This window comes from Arachis hypogaea, chromosome 15, assembly GCF_003086295.3.
Source record: "Arachis hypogaea cultivar Tifrunner chromosome 15, arahy.Tifrunner.gnm2.J5K5, whole genome shotgun sequence".
In the NCBI taxonomy this organism is placed as follows: Eukaryota; Viridiplantae; Streptophyta; class Magnoliopsida; order Fabales; family Fabaceae; genus Arachis; species Arachis hypogaea.
Window position 1 is genome coordinate 15,361,753 of NC_092050.1, and position 8,988 is coordinate 15,370,740.

Consider the following 8,988-nt stretch of genomic DNA (forward strand, 5'->3'; position numbering starts at 1 on the left):
ACTTTCAACAAATAAAAATTTTACCAAATCAACTCATCATAATCCATCCATATACTTTTGTCTCGCATTCTTTGCTTTGTTTCTGATACGAGGAAATATTAACTTCTTATTTCTTTATATATGTGCTGAGATAATAAAATTGTAGTTTTGTTAGGGAATAAACTTTTCTTTGATCAATATGTAGTAGTCAACTAATAAAGTAATAAATGAATAAATATTAAGAGAAAGAAATATAAAAAAAAAATCTAATTATTTGTTTAACAAATTGAATCTCAAAATTTTTGTATATTAGAATCCAGTATTAGTATATATACAGAAACAGATAGAAAGATCATGGGAAGTTAATTAGCAGGTCAACTATAAATTACATCATATGGATTGGAGTGTTACCGAATCCCAAAATGTTTATTAGTGAGTAGTGACAGCGATATTCCAGGAAATGAGATACATTACACACCGACGGCGAGTAGGTTTAGTGCAACTTTAAATTAAACCTTTATAGTCATATATGTTATAAGATAAATAAAAAAAATAAATATAAAATATAAAAATATAAATAAATAATTTTAATATTAATATTTTAATATAATTAAAATAGAACCTATGTATTTTAATATATGAAAAGAAAGAGAAATAAATATTTTATACAAGAGTGGTTTTTTATTTTCGTGTGTTATGTTTTAGGATATGAAATCTTATTTTTACATGTATAAATTTATTATTTCCAAACTTTATTAAAGATTGGTCTTTCGTGAGTATCTTAAGTCTTTCTCTTGAAAACTTCAGCCGATCGTATTATTAATGGGCATCTACCTCATGCATTCTTATCACAACACTTTTCCTTGAATGGCTATTTATGAATATGCCTCGTTAAAATCTTACTAAAAAAATTAATGAAAAAAAAATTTAATAAAAGAAAAAAAGTATAATATCTTTTGTGATGATGATTGTCTCATTAAAAACCTTGTAAAAAAAATCCAATAGGGATAAAAACCTGACCAAGGGAAAAAGAATACAGTTTCCCCCTCCTGTCGACATTATTTAATATCTTGAAATTGGCGCATCCCAATTTGATGTACCAATTTTTCAAAAGAGGATTTTGGAAGTGACTTTGTAAATAAATCTGCCAGATTATCGCTTGAACGAATCTGATAGACATCGATTGTCCCTTGATTTTGCAGATAATGAGTGAAGAAGAATTTGGGAGAAATATGCTTTGTTCTATCACGCACTTTTGATATATCCCCCTTTAAGTTGAGCAATGCATGCTATATTATCTTCAAATAGAACAGTTAGAGCTATCTTATGATCAATCAGTCCACATGATGACAGAATATATTGGATCAAATTCCTGAGCCAAAAATACTCGCCACTTGCTTCATGTATCGCTAGTATTTTAGCATGATTAGAGGATGTTGCAACTATCGTCTATTTCGTGAACCTCCATAATATAGTTGTATCACCATATGTGAATATGTATCCTATTTGAGATCTTCCTTAGTGTGGATCAGACAAGTATCCAATATTTACATAGCCAACTAATTGTGACTTGGATTCATATGGATAAAACAGTCACATATCAACTGTTCCATGAAGATATCGAAAGATTTGTTTGATTCTATTCCAATATCTTCTGATTGGAGAGGAACCATACCTTGCTAGTAAATTCACAGCAAGTGATATGTCAGGTCGTGTATTATTAGTAAGATACATTAGTGCTCCAATGGCACTGAGATATGATACTTCGGAATCAAAGATATCTTCATTTTCTTCTTTAGGACGGAATTGATCCTTTTCCATATTTAGACACTTTACGATTATTGGGGTACTTAATGGATGTGACTTATCCATATAAAATCTCTTCAAGATCTTTTCTGTGTATGTTGTTTGATGAATAAAGATTCTATTTTTTGTATACTCGATCTGTAGGCCGAGACAAAATTTAGTTTTTCAATATCTTTCATCTCAAACTCTTCTTTTAGAGTTTTTATAATTGTTGGAATCTCTTCAGGGGCTCCAATGATATTTAAATCATTAACGTACATAGCAATTATAATTGAATCTAGATGCAGATTTCTTTATGAAAACACATGGGCAGATATCATCATTCTTAAATCTGTTTTTTGTCAGATACTCAGTAAGACGATTATACCACATTCGTCCAGATTGTTTTAATCCATATAAAGATCTTTGTAATTTTACTTAGTATAACCCATGCGAATATTCATGAGATGGTTTAGATATCTTTAGTCCTTTAGGGACTTTCATATAGATATCACAATCTAATGATCCGTATAAATAGGCTGTTACCACATCCATTAGATGCATACGTAGTTTATGGTATGCGGATAAACTAACCAAATAACGCAATGTTATTGCATCTACTACACGGGAATATGTTTCTTCATAATCTATACTGGACCTTTGTGAAAAACCTTGTGCCACAAGTCGAGTTTTGTAGCGTACAACTTCATTTTTCTCTGTTAGTCGAAAAAATATTTTCGATTAAGGTAAGTTAGTTCGAAGTAGTGAAAAGGTCGATTGAGATGTAAGCAGTTGTCGAAAAGATGCACGTGCAGGCATTGGTTAGAGGAACTTGATACGGACTCAATTTCAAACACCTTATTAAATCGAACAGGCCTAGTCGAACAAATATTCGAAATGAGTAATCGAATAGTTATTCAAAAAGCAGATCGGGCAGTTACGTAAGTGGAGAAGTTAAAGGCTTTCATCATGTGAGAAATTTGTGGGTAACTTTTATTGGCAAAAGAGCGGGAACAGTTACCTGGGAGTGCGCATACAAGACAGCGCTATGTAATTAATAATCGGTTATAGAAGTAGACTATAAATACTAGAAAGCTTTAGGAAATAATGGTTGGAACTTCACCTCAGAAATTACTCACGCACACTCACAACCTTAGAGACTTTCTGAGTCTGCTTTGAGTCAATTATCTGTAGGGTTCCTTCCACATGTCTGTATCTTTTCAATTTAATTTTCTGTAAACTTTACCTTTTCAAGTAAATTTATGTTTTAAGTAATGATTTAACTTTCGAATGCAATTTATCTTCCAACATTTTTAATTTTCTTGCCAAAAGTCCTTCGACCCAGTCCAAGGTACCTTTATTGCTTTCTTTAAATTTCAATTCAAATATTTTCCGATTTCAGTTAATTTACTTTTCGAATTTATTGTCTTTAACTTCTTTTATCTTTTTACAAACTTTAATTTACTTGGTATTTCAATACCTGTCTAATCGAAGACACTTTGATGCACTTATAGCAAACTGGTACCTGCAAAAGAGGAGTTGGTTTCACTCCCAGACTATTAGAATCGAACCACCATCAATTTGCAAAAAATTGACAAAACAAATTGGCACGCCCAGTGGGACAGTTTTAAATTGAAGTGTATTAAATAGTTTTTGGTGTCATTTGGTTTATGCGATTAAGAAGTGGGAAGATCATTCACATGGCTGATGAATTGTCGAATGTGAATGGTGGTTCATCCACCAATGATAGCATACCAGTAACTGTGCAATCAGCGGACGTGACTTCACGTTTGGAAGGTGTAATTGGAAGTGAGAGTACAAACTGGGAGTGTCGGACGCAATATTCGTCCACGTGGTACTTTACCACCGACCCAACCTCCATTAACCACTGGTTGGCCTCCTTATGGTCTTCCTCCTGGTTATGTTCCACCAGTGGGTAATTTTGTTCCTCCTGTTCGATTTGGGAGTGTAAATGGAGGGAATAATTCTCAAAACCTACAACAACATTCCGAGTATTCTCGTGACTATAATGTGGGCTTTACTTCGAATGCTGCTAATTCTATGGCAGTATATTGACAACAAGTAGAGGAAAGTCATCATGAATTAGACAATTTGTTGACTCAATAAATGACCACAATTCTAAATCCTATGATGGCTGATCACGAATTGAAATTCGAATGCCTTGCTAGACAAGTCGAATGAATTGCTCGAATCGTAGATTATGAAGAAGGTGAGAGGCATGATGCCAGGGGAAATAATTAAGGATTTGAAAATGTTTTTCAAAATGAAAACAATATTTTGAATAGAGGAAATCCTCATATAGTTCCCTGTGGTCAAGATGCTGATGAGGTTCTAGCCAGATTACGTGCTAATCATGGTGGTGAACGTTATCAAGTCACAAGAATTGTGGAGGAAGTACTCAATCGAGTTGGCTTGAATGTTGGTTTTATGAATCGACCTCATTTTGTGTCTGCTTTTTCTCAAGTTGTTCAAATGGTTGAAGTGCCAAGAGGGGTGAAAAATTCAAAGATAATCACAAAATTTGCAGGGGAAGTTGGAGAGTCAACCACTGAACATGTTGCTCGATATTTGGTTGAGATTGGAAATTTAGCCAATGATGAGAATTTGAAAATGAATTTTTTCCTTCTTCGTTAACGAAGAATGCATTTACTTGGTTTTCGAATCTCAGACCAAATTTGATAACAACATGGAATCAGTTGGAAACTGCTTTTCACGCTCAGTTTTATCGAGGGGAATTGAATGTGGCAGTTACTGATCTAGTTGCTTTGAAACACGAAGATGGTGAAACCGTTGACGATTATATGATACGTTTCAAAAATGCTAGAAGTAGATGCTATGTTTCATTACCCGAGAGTGAAGTGGTGAAAATAGCAGTTATGGGATTAAGATTTTATATGTGTCAAAAATTGCTTAATGTGCATATCCCTTATCTGGCCCATCTGGCTGAAAGGGTTTGTCAGGTGGAGTTGATGAACAAAGAAAAGGAGAAACATAAGAATGAGTAGAGGGTAAAGAGTAGGCCTTTTACTCAAAAGGAGAAAGTTACTTATGTAACTATGGAGTCCTCAGAAGAGGAACTCAATTTCGAAACAGAGATCGATTTGGCTGAACTTAAAAAAGGTCCTCCATGTTTTTGTTCTTTACTTAAAAAGCTTCTTGGTAATGAAAATTCGAATGATTTAAAACAGAAAAGTGGAAAGAAATATAGTTTTGATATTTTGAAATCTGATAATATTTTCGATGTGTTGCTTAAAGATAAACAGTTAATTCTGCCTGAGGGTAGAACTTTACTTTCGGTGAAAGATTTGAAAGGAAAACCTTATTGTAAATTTCACCAAGAAACCATTCATTCGACTAACAGCTGTGTTCGTTTCAGGGACTTAAATTCAGGAAGCTATAATGGAAGGACGGTTAAAGTTCGATGATGGTAAGAAGGAAATGAAAGTGGATGTTGATCCTTTTGATGAGGATGCTAGTTTCGTTGAACCATATTTCGAAGTGAATATGGTTGGTATGTCCTATGACTTTGATGTGGCTTTGGATGATTTTGAGTCACAAGTTTGATCTGTGTATCCTCGAGCAAAAGATGGCTTGCTTGATTTCTTGGTACAGCAAAAGATTAAAGATCATGACGTGTCTTTATGTCCACGATGTAATGCTGTATTTGATGCTGAAGCTGCATCCATTTTCGAGAAAGAAAGGATGAAGAAAGAATTGGCGCATAGAGAGGAGCAAGCGCGTCAGAGGCAGCCAATTCGGCGTATAGAGGGTCAAAGTTCCAAGACCCCTCAACAAAATGTGGTTGTACCTCTAAGTCGGTCTCAGGCTCTAGGTGTACAATGGATTCGGAATTGTCAGGAATTCTAGAATTAGGATGCTCTATATCGACGGAACCCTCAGTGGGGGCATCGAGGACCTCCTCGAAATCAGTATCCTTATTTCCGTGGTAGAGCCAGAGGATACCCAAGAGGTAGGGGTAGAAGAAATTTCAATCAAAATAAAAAGCCTCAAACAGATATAAACAAGGAGGCAACGCCTTCTGTTCATTCCCGAATTGTCTTTCCTTCTGATGGAGAGACATGCCCGAATGGGATTCCATCTCCCACAAAAATAGAGAAAGGCAAGGCAATAGCTCAGTCCTCGGGGGTCGATAAAAGCAAGGAAGTTGATTTGGATGAAGAGTATTTTGAGTAAAGGGATGACGAAATGGTTGGAACAATTTCAATTATTCCAACTGAATATCTGGGGGAATATGAAGGTGACCCAGAAAAAGACTATGACATGGAAGCCGAAGAAGCTTTCTCTTTCATGCGATATGAGGATGAACCGAGATGTTTTATAAGGCCTACTGAAAGGCAGAAATTCCATCTCCGCCCACTCCATATCACCATTACTTTGAGTGGGATTAAAGTAAATAAGGTTCTGATCGATGGAGGAGCAACAATAAGTCTCCTGCCAGAAAGGATGCTAATGAAGGTGGGAAAGCATCCTGATGACCTGGTCCCTACTAACATTGCGGTGATAGACTTTAGTGGTGCTTCGACGCCAGCAAAAGGACTTGTTACTTTAGGAGTAAAGGTTGAATCATTCGAACGAAATACTGTGTTCGTGGTGGTACCGTGAAAAGCAAGTTATAATGCTTTGTTAGGGCGAGATTGGATCCATTGTGTTGGAGTGGTACCTTCAACTGTGCATCAAAGTGTCCTTCTCTGGATGGAAGATGGCAAACCTGAGATCGTTAAGGCAGATTCGAATCTTTATGTCGAGCAACTACATGTCAATTTCAGGATGTATAATCCAAAACTGAAGCCTTTGACTGTTGACAGGATGTTGAAATCTTACAATTGCGAAGGTTGTTACTTGTCCTCGGAAGGTCTGACGGTGAAGTTACGTTACCCACAATTGAATATGAGCCCGACTGGCTGGGATTATCTCTCTTAAGGGTATTGAAGGCTTGCTCAATGGGCCAGGGTCAAGATATTTCAGACTACCTGGTAACTTTATATAATTATTTAAGTAATTCTGTTTCTGTAGAAAATAAAAGTGGTTCTTCTGATGAAGTGGAATCATTTAGGAATGCAAATCTTTTAAGTAGTGGTAGTAGCTCGATGCCATCTATCGAGTTTTATCATGGTTTTAGTTTTTCTTCTTCATGTAATGCAAGTGATGTTTCAAGACAAAATGCTGATTTAATAGCAAAGGCACATTTTGTTGAAAATCAAGTTGATATTAATTTAATAAATGATCCAGTATATTCTATTTCCAAGGAAACTGTTGATTTCTCTTTCGATTGCATCTATGATTTGGAACCTTTGGGTTTCGAAAAATATTCAGTAAAAGATGATGATCATTTCCAAGGATTTGAATCTCAAGATCCCTTAGAAGAAATCAATTTAGGGACTCCTAATGATGTTCGAATTACATATATTTGTAAAGATCTTGTTGATCCATTTCGAATTGAACTTTTCCATCTTTTACATGAATTTAAAGATTGTTTTGCTTGGGATTATCATGAGATGCCTGGTCTCGATCGTTCTCTTGTAGAACATTGATTAGCATTGAAACCAAATGCTCGACCTGTGAAGCAAACCCCTTGGTGCACGAAATTGTGATCATCAACAATGGCGCCAAAAGACTTGGAGCTCTTAAACGTGAGTCACACTTTGTCACAATTCCGCACAACTAACCAGCAAGTGCACTGGGTCGTCCAAGTAATACCTTACGTGAGTAATGGTCGATCCCACGGAGACTGTCGGCTTGAAGCAAGCTATGGTCACCTTGTAAATCTCAGTCAGGCGAATTTAGATGGTGATGGAGAATTGATAATTAAAAGATAAATAAAACATAAAATAAAGATAGAGATACTTATGTAATTCTTTGGTTGGAATTTCAGATAAGCGTATGAAGATGCTTTGTTCCTCCTGAACCTCTGCTTTCCTATTGCCTTCTTCCAATCATTCATACTCCTTTCCATGGCAAGCTTTATGTTGGGCATCACCGTTGTCAATGGCTACTTTCCGTCCTCTCAGTGAAAACGTTCCAAATGCGCTGTCACCGCACGGCTAATCATCTGTCGGTTCTCGATCATGTTGGAATAGGATCCATTGATCCTTTTGCGTCTGTCACATGCCCAACAATCGCGAGTTTGAAGCTCGTCACAGTCATCCCTTCCCAAATCCTACTCGGAATACCACAAACAAGGTTTAGACTTTCCGGATCTCAAGAATGACCGCCAATAATTCTAGCCTATACCACGAAGGTTCCAATCTTAGATTAGAAACCCAAGAGATACACATTCAAGCTTGTTTGCATGTATAACGGAAGTGGTTGTCAGTCACGCATTCATAGGTGAGAATGGTGATGAGTGTCACATAATCATCACATTCATCATGTTCTTGGGTGCGAATGAATATCTTGGAGAAGAAATAGACTTGAGTTGAATAGAAAAACAATAGTACTTTGTATTAATTCATGAAGAACAGCAGAGCTCTACACCTTAATCTATGGTGTGTAGAAACTCCACCGTTGAAAATACAAAAGTGATAATGGTGTAAGCATGGCCAAATGGCCAGCCTCCAAGGTCTAGGGACTAAACATCCAAAGATGAAAATACAATAGTATAAGGTCCTATTTATAGAGAACTAGTAGCCTAGGGTTTACAGAAATCAGTAATTAATGCAGAAATCTTCTTTCGGGCCCACTTGGTGTGTGCTTGGGCTGAGCATTGAAGCTTTCATGTGTAGAGACTTTTCTTGGAGTTAAACGCCAGCTTTTGTGCCAGTTTGGGCGTTTAACTCCAGCTTTTGTGCTAGTTTCGGCGTTAAACGCCAGAATTCTTGAGCTGACTTAGAACGCCTGTTTGGGCCATCAAATCTTGGGCAAAGTATGGACTATTATATATTGCTGAAAAGCCCAGGATGTCTACTTTTCAACAAAATTGAGAGCGCGCAAATTGGGCTTCTGTAGCTCCAGAAAATCTACTTCGAGTGCAGGGAGGTTAGAATCCAACAGCATCTGCAGTCCTTTTTCAGCCTCTGAATCAGATTTTTGCTCAGGTCCCTCAATTTCAGCCAGAAAATACCTGAAATTACAGAAAAACACACAAACTCATAGTAAAGTCTAGAAGAGTGATTTTTATTTAAAAACTAATAAAAACATAATAAAAACTAACTAAAACATACTAAAAACAATGCCAAAAAGCGT